General features: G+C 40.2%; 1 protein-coding gene across 3 annotated transcripts in view; it reads left to right on the top strand.

Annotated features, from left to right (window-relative positions):
- The first annotated feature begins 1,767 nt into the window (after window positions 1–1,767).
- lhfpl2 (LHFPL tetraspan subfamily member 2) overlaps window positions 1,768–18,979 on the top strand; it is a 109,840-nt gene continuing 92,628 nt past the window's right edge. For all 3 annotated transcript variants that reach the window (XM_008102920.3, XM_008102918.3, XM_008102917.3), the window contains exon 1: window positions 1,768–2,023. The gene's annotated coding sequence lies outside the window, so the exon portion shown is untranslated. The remainder of the gene's footprint in view (window positions 2,024–18,979) is intronic.

Genomic DNA, 18,979 nt, shown 5'->3' with positions numbered 1-18,979 from the left:
AGTTCACTTTTCGTGGATTCGCTGTTTCGCGGTTTTTCAATAAACTCAAAGAATATTATAAATAATTAAAAATTACAATTTACAGCCTAAGGAAGGGAGGAAGGAGAAGCAGAAGGGAGAGAAAAGGAGCCCAAGCGGCAAAAGGAGGAGAAGCAGGCGATTTATCAACACACATTTGGTTGATAAAGACTTAAAATAGTGTTTAACTACTAAAATAATGTATAAATATTAAAATAAATATAGTGTCCCTACTTTGCGGATTTTCACTTATTGCGGATGGTCCTGGAATGTAACCCCCGCGATAAGTGAGGGAACACTGTATTCCATATTTATTTCTTGTACTGCTTTGTTTTACTGTCCAAAAGCTTGGTCCCATAACTATGTCTTTGTTTTCTTTCTGAAGGCCAGGAGGGAGGGCACTGATCTCACTGGAGGGAGAGTTCCAGAGCCAAGGAATAACCACTGAGAAGGCCCTATCTCTCGTCCTCACCAACCGCACTTGGGAATGAGAGCAGGATTTTTATCTTCATAGCAACTGAAAGAGTGACTTACTCAAGGTCATCTACTTTTTCAGTTAACCATTGCACAACCATTCCTCATTCCTTTCCTGTCTTTCACTATTTAAAGTAACTTTTTCTGAAATTTACATCTGCTCAACGCTCGCTATTTGCATGTATATAGCTCCTCTTAGGGTCAGGAAGTTCTTCTTAATATTCAGGTGGAATCTCCTTTCCTGTCATTTGAACGCATTGCTCTGAGTGCTAGTCTCTTGAAGTGAGGTTTTCAACTCAGGCCTCATCTATACTGCTACAGTTTCATAATGCAATTGAACTGCTTTATATGGTAGTGCAGACTCATATAAACAGGCGCACTGCAATATATGGCAGTGTAAATGAGACCACAGTGCTTTGACCAGTGCCTTGCTTCACAGGGACAGCAGTTGAACACCTGGCATAAATTGTCATTGAAGATGGCATTCCTAACTCTGATTTAATTATGCTGTGTAACAAAATTAGAAAAAAGTTTTGTTCCTGGTTTGAAAGTGTTATTTCCTGTTTAATTTGAAAGTAGTTGTTATACTTCAGAAACTTTGTTTTTGTGGCTGCCATTTTTAACCTTTCATATGCAATTTTAACCTTTCATATGCCATCTTTAACCTTTTGTGCAGACTGCAGTCTGCGGTTTTGCAATTTAATAAACTTTTTCCATGTTTGTATGATAGAACCAATTAGGAAATGACATTTATAACCCCTGAAAAGAAATCGTGTCACATAGTGCTATTATTGTTACAACATTCATTCAACTTTATTTTTATAACCTGCCTCCATCTCCTCAAAGGGACTTTTAAAAAACCTGAAAATTTTGGGGGGAGAGGGGTTGAACCCTTAACCCCTACCCTCTTGGCTACAGCTTTGATTGTTGTTTAAAAAACAACAAACAACAAAAACGAGACGTCTTGTCAAGTCGGAAAGCTGTCCCTCATTAAAGTTAAGGAGTTAGGGGTGCAAAATGAGCGCGAAAATCGAGGTGGGGGGCGACTGGAAGGCGAGAAAACTACCCAAGCCTTCTCCTTGCACTCTTTTCCCTCAGAAGCCTGATTATTGCGCTTTGGGCTTTTTTGGGGGGTCCCCTTCCCATTTCTGTCTCCGGGTCTGCGGCTCTTCCCTTGGGCCTCCCCCTTCGCAACAGCCACACGCAGCCTCCGCCCCATTGCGCGGATTTGGGAGGGCAAAGAGGCGGGAAGGAGGGCAGGGCCAGGCTGGACGGGGCTGGAGCAAGAGGAGGAGGAGGCGGCTCCGTTTTCTGCCTCACTCCTCGCCGGAGCCAGGCTGTGGAGACGGCCCTCCTGATTCTCCTCCTTCAGAGACCGGCGGGGAGGGAAGGGAAGGAGAGGAAGGAGGCGGTTTTGAGGAGGTGGTTTTGAGGAGGTTTCCCCTCCAAAAAAGCAAGCCGAGGAAACGTGGCACCAAGCTCTCTCCCTCTCCCGGGGATTGGAAGAAGAGGAAGGAGCAGCGCCTGCTTGGTGAGTTGCTTGCTATTCAGCGCGACTTCGCGCTCCATTCATTCCTTTCAGAGTTTTGGCGAGTTCGTCCATCACTTAAAGGCGGAATAGGGACAGCACGGATATCGCTTTCCTGTGTGGAGTGCTACCATGTGGCTGCAAAGCCAAGCTGTGCCAAATTAACCTTTGTATGGGCGTCTCTTGTCTTTTATCTGGCCAGCCTCGCAGCGGTTCACGTGTGGAGTTGAGTTCCCATCTTGTTGGAAACTTTGGCTCCATCTACGCTTCGTGTAATACATCATATGGTCAGTGTGGATCAGACATGGGTCAGCTTGGGCCCTCCAAGTGTTTTGGACTTCAACTCCCACCATTCCTGACAGCCTCAGGCCCCTTCCTTTTCCCCCTCAGCCGCTTAAGCGAAAAGGAAAGGGCCTGAGGCTGTCAGGAATGGTGGGAGTTGAAGTCCAAAACACCTGGAGGGCCCAAGTTCTCCCATGCCTGGTGTAGACTCATATAATACAGATTGAATATGGAATATACTAATACTAATAATACTCCTTCAATGTGTTGTCGAAGGCTTTCATGGGCGGAAGCGCTGGGTTGTTGTGAGTTTTTCAGGCTGTTTGGTCATGCCCCAGATTAAGCATTCTCTCCTGACGTTTCGCCCACATCTATGGCAGTCATCCTCAGGGATTATTGGAAACTGGGCAAGAGGGGTTTATATATCTGTGGAAGAAAGAACTCTTGTCTGCTTGAGGCAAGTTTGGATGTTGCAATTGGCCACCTTGATTAGCACGGAATATGCTAATTCTTTGGAGGCTTTTGAGCAGGGGCTGGATGGCCATCTGTCGGGGGTGCTTTGAATGCGATTTTCATGCTTCTTGGCAGGGGGTTGGACTGGATGGCCCATGAGGTATGTTCCAACTCTATGATTATATGAATAGCCTTGCAGCTTCAAAGACTGACTACTTCCTGCCTGGGGAATCGTTTCTTGTGTACTGTTAGCTGGAATTCTGGAATTCCCCAGTTTTCTAAGTGTTCTTTATTTCCTGTCATGATTTTAGAGGTGTTTTTTTTCCAATACTAGTAGCCAGATTTTGTTCATTTTCATGGTTTCCTCCTTTCTGTTGAAATAGGTCCACATGCTTGTTCACACTTGCCTCCAACAGACAAGAGTTCCAGACAAGAAACAATCTGGGCCAGTTAACACCTCCAACAAAGGATTCCCCCAGGCAGGAGGCACACAGGCCTTGAAGCTGCAAGACTTTTCAATGCTAATCAGGGTGTTTAATTGCAACATTCAGACTTGCCTCCAATAGGACAAGAGTTCTTTCTCCCACCCTGGACCTTCCACAGATATATAAACCCCACTTGCCTAGTTTCCAACATCACTCACAACCTCTCAGGATGCCTGCCGTAGATATGGGCAAAATGTCAGGAGGGAATGCTTCTGGAATACGGCCATACAGCCTGGGAAAACTCACAGTAACCCAATCCTTCAAAGGTATGGGGTGTAGAATGAAGGCAGTTTGATACCACTTGAACTGCCATGGCTCAATGCTATGGGAGTTTTAGTTCGGGGAGACCAAAGCGGTGTCCAACTGCATTCTTTCTACAGTGTAGATACCTCCTTGGGCAACTCACATCCTAGTCCTTTCGGGTATATGTGGCAAAAGAAAAAGAGGAAGGAGAAATGGGGCACTTTTCATGCTGGAAACAGCTGCGAAGGGGGGAAAAAGGCCTGGGATGCCACAAACAGGTTTGGCAGCGGCGGATCAAAGGCGTCTCTCTGTGAAACAGCCTGGGAAACACGCCGTGTGTGCCTTTAAAAATTGCACACATTGAATGAAACCAGTCCTGGTCTGAGTCCTTCCAGCTGGAAGCGCCTGAAGGGAAGAAACCGAAGTCAAGGAGGCGCTTGGCAGACGGGGCACATCCAAGGGGGCAGGAAGGCAGCCTGGCACTACTGGAATTGGCCCGGCTCAATGCTATGAGTTGGTGGGAGATGCATTTTGTTGAGGCATCAGCAGTCTTTGGCAGGGAAGGCTATAGACCTGGCAAAACTGCAGCTCCAAGGATTCCTTAACATTGCGTCCTGGCAGTTCAAGCGGTGTCAAACTGCATCCATTCTCCATTGCAGTATAGATGCACTGGAGGGTAGTTGCAGAGTGGGTGCAAACCTGATTCCTGCCTGTTAACGAAATGCGCAGAGCCAGTTTGGGGTTTTGCTGCATTTCTGGAGCCCTTTCCCTCCCATCTGCCCGCGACGTCGAGGAGGCAGCTCAATCTGTCCCTGGCTTTATTGCTTTCCCTCCCGCTGAGCTCTTTCCAGGGCGGAAAATGAAAGCAGGAGCGAGTGCATTGTTTCCTTTCGGAGGTCTCTCCATGGTTGGGGGTCGTCAGTGTTTCTCACATATAATCCTGGTGGGGAAGCGAGGCTTTTCTGCAGCCTTGGTAGTAAGAAACTTCTCTCTCCCCAAATCCCCCACGTTTGCGTCTGGGAAAAAAAAAGAAAGAAAACCTAGCATTAGGTTGCTGTGAGTTTTCCGAGCTGTATGGCCATGTTCCAGAGGCATTTTCTCCTGACGTTTTGCCCACATCTATGGCAGGCATCCTCAGAGGTTGTGAGGTCTGCTGGAAACTAGGCAAATGAGGTTTATGGAATGTCCAGGGTGGGAGAAAGAACTCTTTTCTGCTTGAGGCAGGTGTGAATGTTGCAATTAGCCACCTTGATTAGCATTAAATATGCTCCTTCTTTGGAGGCTTTTAAGCAGAGGCTGGATGGCCATCTGTGGGGGTGGATGCTTTGAATGCGATTTTCCTGCTCTCTGGAAGGGGGTTGGACTGGATGGCCCATGAGGTCTCTTCCAATTCTATGATTCTGTGAATAGCCTTGCAGCTTCCAAGCCTGGCTGCTTCCTGCCTGGGGGTATAATTTGTTGGGAGGTGTTAGCTGGCCCTGAGGTTGTGAGGTATATTGGAAACTAGGCATGGGAGGTTGATGAACCAACCTGGACACAGCATATTACTTGAGAACACAGAAATTCTGGACCACTCTAACAACCACCACGTCAGGCTACACAGAGAAGCCATTGAAATCTGCAATCATTTGGACAATTTCAACAGAAAGGAGGAAACAATGAAAATGAACAAAATCTGGCTGCCAGTATTTTTTTTTTAAAAAAAATTAAAATCAGGACAGTAAATAAAGAGCAATACTCAGAAAACGGGAATTCCCGAGAGGAAACAATCAGGGCCAGCTAACACCTCCAAACAAAGGATTCCCCCAGGCAGAAGCAGCCAGGCCTTGAAGCTGCAAGGTATTTCAATGCTAATCAAGGTGATTAATTGCAACATTCATACTTGCCTCCAACAGACAAGAGTTCTTTCTCCCACCCTGGACATTCGAAAGATATATAAACCAATACACCTCACAATCTCTGAGGATACCTGCCATAGATGTGGGCAAAACGTTAGGAGAGAATGCTTCTGAAACATGACCATACAGTCTGGAAAACTCACAGCAATCTAGTGATTCCAGCCATGAAAGCCTTTGACAACACAACTCTAGCGTTCTTCTAGGGTGCATCTATATTGTAGAATGAATGCAGTTTGACACCATTTAAACTGCCATGACTCAATGCTGTGGAATCCTGGGAGTTGTAGTATGGTGAGGCACGGGCACTCTTTGTAAAACTACAACTCTCTCATGATTCCATAACATTGAGCCATGGAGGTTAAATTGGTGTCATACTTCCTTCATTCTATAGTGTAGACACACCCAATGCTATTTGGGTGCATTTTACAGAGCCTTTCGCCTTCTCTGCCAAAGAGTAGATAAATTCAGTGATGCACCCCTGTTTCTCTAGCAGGCATAAATGACTATGTATGGGGAATGGAGGAAAAAGTTTTTACAAGGAACTTTGCTGCTGCATTAGCTAAGAAGCAGAGCCTTTCCAAATTTATTTCTTGTTCTTGGTTGCATTTTTGTGGGAAGTGCTGAGATGACATGAAGAGGAAAAACCGCAAGTCAGATGATGGTTCCAATAATTTAGCTTGCATGAGGGTATCCAACCTCCACTTGGATTTGAAAGAAGTACAGAGAGCTATATCATCCCCTCCCTTCCCTCCCTCACCTTCTGTTTTCTGTTTTGTGGTGTGGTTTTTACTAGTTTGGAGGGAAGTGAAAGAACATTTTTGTAGCAGCATAATAAACAGTATAATCATTTCAGGAAGAATGTTGGCTTATCGACCAGGTTAACACATGAAGGCAATTATGAATGCAGAGCATGAGCTTTACCCTTACAACTGCAGAACAAGAGAGAGGGTTTTTACTCTTACAGCCCTTCTCAGTTTTGGCAGTCTGGTCCAATGCATGTCTGCTCAGTTTGCTCTCAAATAAGCAGCAATGAACTGCATTCTTACAGACGTTTATATTACAGACGTTTATATGACATGGGTTAGTTGTTGGGTTGTTCACCTGTTCATCAGCCTCTTGGGCAGTTTTTCAGTGCCAAAACAACTTTGGGAATGGTTGATGAAAGGAATCACAAATATCCAAGCCTAGCAGATGCTGGATTTTATGGCAGCTGTTCAGTATAGCAGCATTGTTTGGTCTTTGTTGTTTGTTAACTAAGTAACTTCGTGATCTGCAACTCTTAAAAGCATTTTTAAAATTGGTCATTGTTGATGCTGGTGTTTGCTTTTTAGAGTTTGTTTGTTTTTCAAGGTATCAACAGATTTAGGAAGGAACAGAGGGCAAAGAGTTGAATAATTAACAATAGTTGTTGTTCAGGGGAAAATTGGGAAGAGATTTTTTTTGACAAAGCAAAACATTTATTCCCAGTTTGAGCAACTTGGACCGGTGTCAAGGAAAACAATGGCATTAATGTGTTATCTTAAAACAGCCAACACTGATGTAATGCCAGAGTTCTTATGCATACCTAGGAAGAAAGTTTCCAGGGTGATGTGAATTCTTCCAAACCGCTTTTCAACTGAGTTTGGCTTGAGTCCAGATTGGGTCAGAGGAGGAGTAGGCTAACTTATTTTGTTTTATTTTAGGCATTTTAATACCTCTTGGACCACCAGGAGCCGCCTGCAATGCTCTGTCTTTTGTGCAGACTGATCTGTAGATTGTGTTCTGTTTTGTTTGAGTGTGTGTGGGCACCCACATGCATATACCTCACAAAAGGGGGAAACTCTCCTTTTCTGCAAGCTTTGATACCCTCCTCTGGATCCAGGGCTGTTTCAGAAGAGGACATCAACAAAAAAGAAGTGTATACAATCTCGAAATTGTAGCAGCTGTCCAAAAAGGGATTTTGATAGTTGCATCTGGATGTACAGAGCTGATGTGATGTAGTGGTTTGGTTTAAGTTGGACTATTTGCATCTACACTGCAGGATTAATGCAGTTTGATGCCATTTTAATTGCCACGACCCAATGCTTTTGAATTATAGGAGTTGTAGGTTCACAAGTGTCAAAAAGTGTTGGTGTGCCACCTAACTTCCAACCCCAGGATTCCATAGCATTGAACTATGGCGGTTAAAGTGGTGTCAAACTGCATTAAATCTACAGTGTAGATGCATCCTAGGACTGTTAAAACCAAGGCTTGGAGCCCCACTCAACCCCATAAACTCACTGAATGACCTTATACTCTCAGTCTTGGAGAAAGTCAATTGCAATCTTCTGAATACATCTTGCCCCCAAAAAGCACATAAGAGATATTCTTTAGGTTGCCATATGTCAAAAATGACTTGAAGACATAGGGCGGTGGCAGCAATAGCAAAGCTGGACATGCAGGGCTGAGAACCATTTTAAATTATGTTTTTGCAAGAAAAGCACTGGAGTCTTATTCTGCTACCTTTATGATTGTGTGCTTTTTTGAACCAGGTGAGAAGTAACAGATTACTGATTCTACTTTTTGCATTAGTTCAATTATAGAGGAGCACTGCTTTTATTCATGATTTGGGAAGAATTATACCAAAATCTGCCCTGTGGTTTGTACTAAGTTACTGGAGTTGGCACACTTGACTGCTCTTTCTACCTGTGCAGATCCGCTTATTGGCCTGTGAGAAGCAAATGTGTGATGCCTTAAAGGCATGCTAGCTTTGAACTAGGCTTTTGTTAGTGCTTTCCTGATCTGTACAAGACATGGCTAAAAGAGGGATCACTATAAGGATTTTGTATACTTTGGACTAAGCGGTTGAAAATGTTGCATCTGACTGCGGAGTGTTCTAAATTGTGTTTCCAAGATAACATGCATTCTATACCTGTTGAAGTTGTGCACACTGAAAAAATGTAGATCCTAACCTTCAGTCTTGTGGTCTTATGTGTTGTGTATAATTTTGGCTCAAGTGCTAAACACATTTATATGGGAACAATATTAGTAATAGCTGTTATTTCTCATTAGCCTGTTGCTGTTGATCAAGGTGCAGAATAGCACCACCAATTAGAAGAGCATATAAAACCAGTATACATAAAAATTAACCTATTGTTTAGGCCGGCCAGAAGACACTGGACTTTACTGCTGTTTTAAATGTAGCCCCCCATCTCTCATTGACAAATCTCAGTCAGTCATTCCAATCTGGAGGCAGTCATAGAAAATGTCTTCTGGGTAAGAGTTGTTAGCCTACTTTTGGCTGATTGAGGACCTGAGTGTACAGAAAAGTTTACAGTGGGTCCTTGATATCTAGTGGGATTTGGTTCCAGGACTCCTATGGATACTGAAATCTGTGGATGTTCTTCTCATTATATATATTGGTGTAGTCAAATGGTGTCCCTTATTTAAAGTGTCAAAACTGAGCATTGCTTTTTGGATTTTGGTGAAATCCGTGGATATGGAGGGCCAACTGTGCACGGGAGAAGGTGATCCCATAGGTAAGCTGGACCCAAACTACATAGAGCTTTAAAGATAACAATCAGCACTTGATACTTTGTTGTATAATAACTCACAGTCAGTGGAGTGATTGTAATATTGTGGCATTATACTTTAGATCTGTCTGTCATGCTTTGAACCAATAGAAGTTTTTGAAGTTGGTACAGAGGTAGCCCAATGTACAGTGCGTTGCAGAAGTCCAGTGTTACCAATGCGAACATTACCATCATTAGTTTTTCTGGTTCTTGGAAGAAATGCAGCCCTGCATCAGCCAAAGCATTTCACTGAATTAATCTCTATATAAAGTTGGGTTTACTTCTGAGTAAACATCCACTTTAGTTTGGTATGTCTTACCCTAGGGAGGTTATATAGGTAGAACATGAAAGTTTTATTTGTAATATACACTATCTAGAGAAACATAAGAAGAACTATGTTGGATCAGGCAAACATCCTGTTGCACCTTTCTTGAACTGGGTGCATTTCAGATATGATAAGATTATAGATTTTATTATTCTCAAACTAGCAGGTTGCCATAAGTTAACAAGTGATTTGAGGCCTCACACACACACATCTGCAGGCACCAAGTTGAGGGACTTCTCTTGCCTAGTCCATGGTGTCTACCTCAGTTACCTATGGGAAATCCACCGGCATGGTCTAAACCACACAAAGGCACCCCCTTTCTCTGTTCCTTAACAACAGGGACTGAGAGACATATTGTCTTTATTAGATAATATGAAGATATCACAGGTAATAGCTTTTACTCTGTCTTCTGTGATTTCAGCAAACATTGCCCAGTGGTAGCCCAATGGCCCATGTCACAGCTGCAGCAAAAGCTTATCTTCATGTATCATGCCTGCCCTCAAAAAACAAATGTAAAGTGATTTATCATTCTTCTCACATGGCAATAAAATGCCTCATCAAGAGTAGAAGAGTTTCCCATGAGGATATGCTCTTTGTTTGGTGAGTAACCCAGTAGTTTCTAGTAACCTCTAGACACTGATGTAGATAAATTCAGAAAAAAACAGGAAAACACTGTTGAAGTTCAAATAAAGGACACGACAAAAATAGCATTACAGGCACTAGTATTAGCAACAATGGATATATTTAAGTTCCACCATCTGATACCGTTATAGAAGCAAATAAATCAATTTGGAAATTACGTTTATATTTGTTTGTTCTGTCTTTTCACAGTTTATGTTTACCAGGAAAACTAGAAAAAGAATTGTATGTAGGTAAGATTGTGACAGATTTTTATAATCAAGAGAGGCATCTGCATCTGAGACTTAGAGATTTATGTCAAATTTCCTAATAAACTTCCACTGTCATCTGGAATTATTTATGTTTTTAGATTATGAATAAATTATGTATATTCTGTTATTGGTTTCACTAATCCAAGAAAATAATAATGCCAGAAAGCTACAGAAATTCTCATAAGTTATATACACTGCAAAAATTACGGTTCGGAGCAAGGGTTGAATAGCTCCACAAGCTCAACCTTTTTGTATCCTCACACATTTTGACTAAATGTGTCTTCTGTTATAAAAGATAAGGTAAACTCCTCCACCTTTCCCATAACTTTACTTTACTTTTCTTCTTCTTTTGAATAGCAGGTCTTCCTCCTTTTAACTCAACCCTCTATCCATATCTTCAAAATCATCTGGCCATTGCTTAAGATATGTGAAAGGTGGAGGGATGACCCTTGTCATTTGTAATAGAAGACCTGTTTAGATACGGCTGGCGCCGATGTGACTTTGATCCCTAATTCAAAGTTACTAGATATCCATAATTCAGAGTTATGGGACCGCATGCAAATACTAAAGGCAACAAACAAACATAAATTGTATATGATAATGTACTGAAATGTTAGTTGCAGCACCAAAGTACCTTTCAACTGCAGTTTTACTACAATATCCTCACAAAAATAACATTAAATATTACCACACAGAAGTTTACTATACTTCATTCCAGCCTAGATTTCTCATTGTGTTGGTAATGTGAGTTAATCAGTTACAGGAAAAGATGAATTTAATGAAAATCTTTTCCTAGTTGGTCTGCAGCTGAAGTGATTTTTTAAAACATAACATACTCATAATCTCCTTGTTGGCAGAGTTGGTTGGTTATGCTTAGCTGTATACAGTGTTGTTTTGCATGCATTTATCCAGCTGTGATACTTGCATGTTTTCTTGCAGAACTGATTTCACAGAATCTCAAGTAGACACCTGGGAATAACTCACATTATTAGAAAAGAACTGTGGCAACTATTGAGATACAGGTTGGCTATCCCTTGGTCAAAATGCATGAAAACAGTGGGATTTTTTTTATTTTTGCAGATTTTGGAGATATAAGGAGAACTTAAAGATGGGACCCAAGTCTAAACATGAAATTGATTTATGTGTTATAAAAATATGTGTTATAAAAATAGCCCGAAAGTGTTTATAATCACAATATTTAAAAATAAATTTGTGCATGAAATCAATTTTATGTACATTGAATCAACAGAAAACAAAGGTATCACTATCTCAGCAACTCATGTGGACAGTTTCAGGTTTTAGAGTATTTTAGATTTTTGAATCAGGAATATTCAACATATACCTCACTGAATATAGACTTATTTGTGTGTCTGAATTTTATTTTTGGATCCTTTATCCAGAGGTATGCCAACAGATGGCAGTTTGTGCCATATTAATTCAGAAACAAATTTCAAGGTATATAAGAGTTCAGAAGAGCAAGTCTGAGACAAAGAAGTTTTATGTTGAGATGAATGCTAAAACACACATTTTATGACCTACCACACTTCATTAGCATCTGCCTAGGAGCTGAAGATAAGTGTAAGATATTCTGGACTCCTTCCTTATCTCTCCTGATCCTCTGCAGGTCTCTCAAAGGGAGTGCTGCTTTATTCTTCTGCCAAATTCTCATTACTTTCTTGACTCAGTTTCACACAGTAGAATGTTTATTCTGAATGTCTGGGACCTGACTGATGTATTCTAGCCTGGGATCCATTCTGTTCCCACAGTCAGAGACACTGACTAGTAATAGTAGGTTAGGAAGCTACTAAATGCAGAGCCTCAGGTGTACCTAAATTTCCAAAATCACGTGGAAAGCAAATATTGAGTTAAAATAGGGTTGAACTTCAAGAACAAGAGGGGACAACAATAAGACTAGTATAGAAGGAACATATCAAATATTGCAATGTTCAGCTTTGATGCAGTATGTTTTTTTCTCAACAAAATTGTAATTTGTAATTAAATGCCACAACTTCAAAACTCAACAAAATGGCAATTCCCCAAATGCACAGAATATTTCCCAAAATGCACAGAATAATGAAAACTTCTGAACCTTTATTGGCTTCTTTGTCAGGCAAAGTGGTTGGGAATCATAGAGTAGAAGGGGAAAGCGGCAGCAACAATGCAAGATGTTCCTTTTGTTGTTGCCAGTTAAGCTTGTTTGGAGAGATATCTGTTCTTCTGTTTAGCCTTAGTGAGCATTTGGAAACAAAAGCAATACAGTATCCCCAGAGTCAGGCTGAGAGAGAATGACTTATCCCAAGGTCACTCAGCCTTTTTGGAACTGCAACAGTTGTATCATTGTTGAGAGAAGGTCTATGACATCTGGATCTACTTTTCAGAGCTTTAATCTGCATGTATGACTTGAAAAAATATACAAGCTATATTTTGCCATATTGCATTTTTATAGATCTGAAGATGTGTTCTCAAACTGGAAACTATCTTAAACACTGAAAAACTGAGATACAGCAACTAGCTGTCTGTAGTAGCATTGTTAGTTTTCATAGTATTGTTGTTTTTTGAACTGATTAATATGTAGCATAGAAGATAGTTTGTATTCATGGTCAGAAAATATTAACACATTATCAAAAGCCATCAGTATAGCTCGAGTATTCCTTATCTAAAATCTTTGGGACCCAAAGTGTTTTAGAATTCACTTTTTTCTGGATTTTGGAATTCATGTATTTGCATATACAGGAAATCCCAGAGTTACAACATCCGACTTACAAATGACTCATAGTTAAAATGGGATTTGGACAACAGGAAGTGAGAGAAATCTGCCCCTTAGAAGGGAAATTCACTCCTGAAAGAGTTATCAAGGGGAGAAGGTGTCTCCACTGAAGCTTTCTCACCAATCCTTGCTTCTGCAATATCCCAAAATTTTCAAAATCCAATTATCACAGGGATAGAAAGTGGGGCGAAATCTTCTGAACAAGGGCATAGACAGCAACACATAACATGGGTGTTATCCCTTCCCTATGCTATCCAAAACATGTACATATATATATGGCTGGAGTTACACTTAAAATGTACCAACTTACAAACAAATTCAGCTGAAAGCTTATTTGAAAACACTTTTTTTCTTTGAATCTATAATAACCAACTTGCAGCTGCAAAAAAGCATATAATGGTCAGTTCATCAGATCAGGTTTTTTTGTCGCTTCTCCTAATTTTTATACTGTCATGTCTGATGACAAGAAGTTCTAGAAAATGTGCTGGTTAAGAAGCTACTTTTGTAACGCCTTAGTAGTCTTGAAGAAAGACCACTAAGGTCTACCGTTGATTTTAGTTAATAGATTAGGTACTCAATGCAAAAGCTCCTGAAGGTATCACAGAATCAACATGGATATATAGGAATAGTAGTTTCCACAGGTGACATGATTTTATAAGTACTTGTGTAATGAGCAAAGATACTGCCCAGTTTTTCTATATACCTTCTATATCACGGTCTTGGTTATGTTCCACAATTCTGCAGTGCAGATTTTACAATGTGTACTGATATAAAACATGTGTTACTGGGAAACAGAATAGATTGGTGTATAGTTCCCTCTCTGGATAAAAACACCTCATGTGTTTGTTAGTTTCATACAACAAATGTTTAAATGTTAAAATTATCTGATATCATGCAAATTGCACTGAAGAAAAATGTTATTTATATGTTTATCTTTTTGTTTATGGATATTGCAAGAGTTGGTGATTTGATACAAGGAATAAACAAATATTTTAGTTTACTTGATTCCAAAGCCTTCAATTCATTCTCTATATAATTTAAGTTTGAGTGAGTTTGTGTCTGCTGAAAATGACTATGTTTTCTTTTTAGCTCTTCTACAAAAAAAAAGTCAAATTAGATCATGTAACATGTGTTGTTTAGACACTTTTTTTAAACTAAGAAGATTGTCATCCTGATCTGGTTACAACCTTCTGTTTGTTCTTTTCCTTAAGACTTGCTTCTCAACTAAAAATATTTCCCTTTTGGAGAGGAAAGTAAATGCAATGACAAAGCCACAACATACTTTTTAGATAATCAGAATTGGGGAGAAAGATAGTACAGTGGGCATTGTACTGAATATTATTTAATATTATTCATTATTATTTATTTTATATTTTGTTCTGCATAATAAAAGTAGTTTTAAAACTGTAGGCTCTCTAGTAAAAGAAGATATCTCTCTCCTTGAACAATGGTCATTTACAGGCAGTCCCTAAGTTACAAACATCTGACTTACAAATGACTCATAGTAAAGAACTGGGCTGAGAAAACAGGAAGTGAGAGAATTCTGTCCCTCCGAAGGGAAATTCACTCCTAAAACGGGCACAGAGAGTAACACAAACCCCACAGGGATGTTAACCCTTCCCTATGCTATGGAGTTACACTTAAAAAGTGTACCTGTTCTTACTTACAAACCAATTCACCTTAAGAACCAACCTACAGACGCTATCTTGTTTGCAACTTGTTGTTGAAGGCTTTCATGGCCGGAATCCCAAGGTTGTTATGTGTTTTTCGGGCAGTATGGCCATGTTCCAGAAGTATTCTTTCCTGACGTTTCACCCACATCTATGACAGGCATCCTCAGAGGTTGTGAGGATATACCTCCTGGGAGCAGAGTAAGCGCCCGCTGTTAGCTCCAGCTTCTGCCAACCTAGCAGTTCGAAAACATGCCAATGTAAGTAGATCGATAGGTACTGCTCCGGTGGGAAGGTAACAGCGCTCCATGCAGTCATGCCGGCCACATGACCTTAGAGGAGTCTACGGACAATGCCGGCTCTTCAGCTTAGAAATGGAGATGAGTATCAACCTCCAGAGTCGGACATGACTGGACTTAATGTCAGGGGAAACCTTTACCTTTACCTTAGACTTGTATCTGTTTTGCTTTTCTTGTGCTGCTCCGTACAGTGCCTCCCTTTCAGACTCTTGAAAATCTATACAAGAAGCGTATAGAAAGTATAGGGAAAGAGGTTGAGCTAGATACGGCACAAAATCAGACACTATCCTAAATTATAAAAAGAAAAGACTTAAGATAAAACCATCATTTCATTCTAGTTTAAAAGTGACCAGAACCAATGTTTTGGATCAATAAAATCAATGAAAAAAACTTTTAAACATCTCAAATTTCCCATATGCCTTTTGACATACTGAAGTTGTAAATAATTAATAATTTGGGACCAATTACATATAGTATTTCCTGAAGATGGCAGTAGCTCCCTTCAATTAATAACAAGTTCTTGAAATTTCAGATGGAAGTTTTAAGTTGCTACTGGGAAATAAACCATCTCCCTCAATGTTTCTTCATTATCAATCTCATGTTTTTTCCACTTTGGCAGGGGTTCTGATCCCCTTGCCCCCACAAAAGTGAAGACTCTGCTGTAGTTTAAATAGCTTAAAGTTTACAACATTACAAAAGATCATGCAGAAAGAAATGAAATAATGGCAGAATTTTCCTGAACTCTGCACTCTCAATGGATTGAGACATTGAAATTCATCATCCTCAGTCAGCAGGGTCATACTGCCTGTGGGTGAGAAGAGTTGTAGTATAACACATCTGAGAGCACCAAGTTGTAGGAGGCTGACACACTACCCCAGGCATGGGCAAACTTTGTCCCTCCATGTGTTTTGGACTTCAATTCCCTCAATCCTAACAGTCGGAAGGCTGTTAGGAATTGTGGGAGTTGAAGTCCAAAACACATGGAGGGCCGTAGTTTGCCCATGCCTGCACTACCCCAAACATTTATCTTATCTCCTACTTTTCGAAGTTGATTCTTATACTTTGTCCTAAAATTTAAAATATCACTACTTCAGTATATATTTTAGGAGCTGATTTCATAATCATGGGCTGCAGCACAGAAATTCTTCCTCTAGGTTGTGTCTGATCTTCCTTTGCATGGAAAGATACAAACTTTATCCATGGATAATCTGACTTCCCTACTCCCCATGAATCTCTCCCGACATTTAATCCATTTGAGAAGTTTTTGTTTGAGTTTCACTAGAAACTGAGATAAGATGAATGAGTATCTTTCTGAGCTTTGGGCATGTGCTTTCTGTTTTTTAAATATAGCTGCCCTGAAGAAACCCACTTTTAGGTAGTAAATGAAGATGATTTTATTGAAACATTTTATCACATAGTGCTACTCTTTCTGATTTATAGAGCCTCAAAACTGTTTCAGGCAGATTTGTTCTGGGTTCTAGAAGGACACAGTTAATTGCATTACAGGGGTGGGAATTATGAAACCTCGGATTGCAAATCCCATCTGTCTCAGTATGAACAGTAGTAAAAAATACTGGGAGTTGTAATCCAGCAATTGGGAGAGTTGCATGATTTCCACACCACATTAGACCTGTTTATTAGATTCTACTTATAGTGTTGGATATAACAACCTTCTTCAAGCCTTCTCTAGTAATGTTTATCTATGATCCTGTTTCTTACTGTTTCCTGTATGTCTCCTCTGGTATGAAGCTTCCTTTATGGTTCCTGAGAAATTATAAAAGGGGCCGCAGACCACATGATCAATATAGCAGACTACAGACAGACAACCACAGTACACATGCTCTTCCTCTCTCTCTCTTTTGATTATGTGACCTGTTGATGGCTGTTTTGTTATAAGAGAGAAGCCCTGGCTGGATGGCACAGAGAATTACAGTAGAGTCTCACTTATCCAACATAAACGGGCCGGCAGAACGTTGGATAACTGAAAATGTTGGATAATGAGGGATTTAGAAAAAAACTATTAAACATCAAATTACGTTATGATTTTACAAATTAAGCACCAAAGCATCATTTTTACAACAAATCGACAAAAAAGCAACTCAATACACAGTAACGGTTATGTAGTAATTACTGTATTTACGAATTTAGCACCAAAACATCACAATGTATTGAAAACATTAACTACAACAACTTTGACTACTAACAAATTAACTACAAATAAAGATAGAATTGCATAAAGTGAAATTACAGTAATGACATTGTCGGAAGTTACATCCATAAAAAGTTCAGTCCTTGCTGCCTAGAGAAAGAGCTGTGGATCCAGGCGGGAGGCAGACTGTGTTGGATAATCCAGAACGTTGGTTAAGCGAATGTTGGATAAGTGAGACTACTGTATCTCAAACATATCTGAAACTTGACTGATAAGTTTTGCACCTGTATATGCAGTACACATGAAGGTTGTGAATAAACCAAATATGTTATTTTTATCAAAGTCTACTTTGTTTTTGTCTCTTGAGTGCATGATACAAAACAAGTTGTTTTATGGGAGAGTATATAGTTTTGGGCACTGAAAAATACTTCTGAAGCACTGTTTTTATGCACTTCCTAACAGATCAGAGATAATAGGTTATTCAGTCTAACAACTGAAACCATTGTCTAGCATAATTATATCTGGTTGTATACCACAAGAGGAGATTCTGCTCTAAATGGTTTTTGGCTCTTCTCTAAAAGGCATTTTCCAAAAGGTGATGAATGCCATTTTCCAAAATATAGAACGACTAACAAAGAGAAATATTAATTAAAATAATGCCTCATGATGTTTCAGCTTCTGTCTTCAAAAACAGTTGGAGAAGACAGAAGCCAAAATATCTTAATTTAAGATTTGAATACTTCAATTAAGACTGCTGTTTTGTTATTTACTCTAATCTATATCTGTCTATCTGGTTACTATAAATTATGTATGAATTTTGTCTGTGGTATGCTTGCTGCCATCACATAATAGTGATTTATCCTATTGATCTTGCTAACTTAAATTGACTATACAGGTCCATTGTATATGCACTTCCACTGAACATTTTTAAGGAACGTCTGTTCAAAACACAGCCAGTAGTCTCCTAACTGGGTCTTGCCCTAGAGACAAATTCTGCTTTCTTAGAAGCAGCTTCACAGGCAGCCAATTTGTTTCTCTGAACAATTGGAAGGTCTGATTACTTTTTTAAGCTCCTTTGTGGCTTAGAGCACAAAGTGTGCTGGAGCAATGGGAGCTGATGTCCAAAATATTTGGGGATTTCCAGACTGACCTCTCTGTGTGCATGCCTTCAAGATACTTGTTCCCTTATGGTGTCTCCATAAATTTCATAGAGTTTTCTCAGGCATGGAAAACTCAGAGACGCTCTCAGTTCAAGAACACAAAAGGGAATATTGGTGGACAGAAAAAGAGATTTAAAGATGGGCTTAAAGGTAACCTATAAAAATGTGGCATACACCCTGAAAACTGGGAAGCCCTGGCCCTTGAGTGCTCTAACTGGAGGTCAGCCGTGGACTTTGAAGGGGCACAAATGGGAAACAAAAGGGAGAAAAATGCCAAGAGGAAGGGGCATCAAGCAAACCCTTGTCAGAACAGCCTTCCATCTGGAAATCTATGTCCTCATTGTGAAATACCATGTGGATGCAGGTCTCTACAGTCACTTACAGACCCACTGCGAAGACTCTACCCTTGGAAGACAATCATATTCGGCCACAAGGGATCGCCTGTGATGATGACTGGCTTTGCCAGTTCCTTCCTCTGAAATACAGCCTGGTGTTTGTTGGCAGTCTCTCATCCAGGTTCTAACCGGGGCTGACTCTGCGTAGCTTCCAAAATCAGACAGAATCTGTTACCTTTAGATTTACTTCTTTTTGCATGTATACATGTCTATGCCTTTGAATTACTTGTCACTTTATGACAACTTTGGCTGACTTACAATGTGAAAAGGACTCCTTTTCACTTCAGTGTCTATATTGGATGCCTTGTTTTGGTGCCTTACTTTTTGAAGCTAAAAGCAATTGTAAGAAGGCCTTTTATGTTCTGGTGACCTAATTGTGGTACCTAAGGTAACCTGCTTGGCACTTATATCTA

This window comes from Anolis carolinensis, chromosome 2 (assembly GCF_035594765.1).
Source record: "Anolis carolinensis isolate JA03-04 chromosome 2, rAnoCar3.1.pri, whole genome shotgun sequence".
NCBI lineage: Eukaryota > Metazoa > Chordata > Lepidosauria > Squamata > Dactyloidae > Anolis > Anolis carolinensis.
This window is presented reverse-complemented; position numbering and strand designations above follow the sequence as displayed.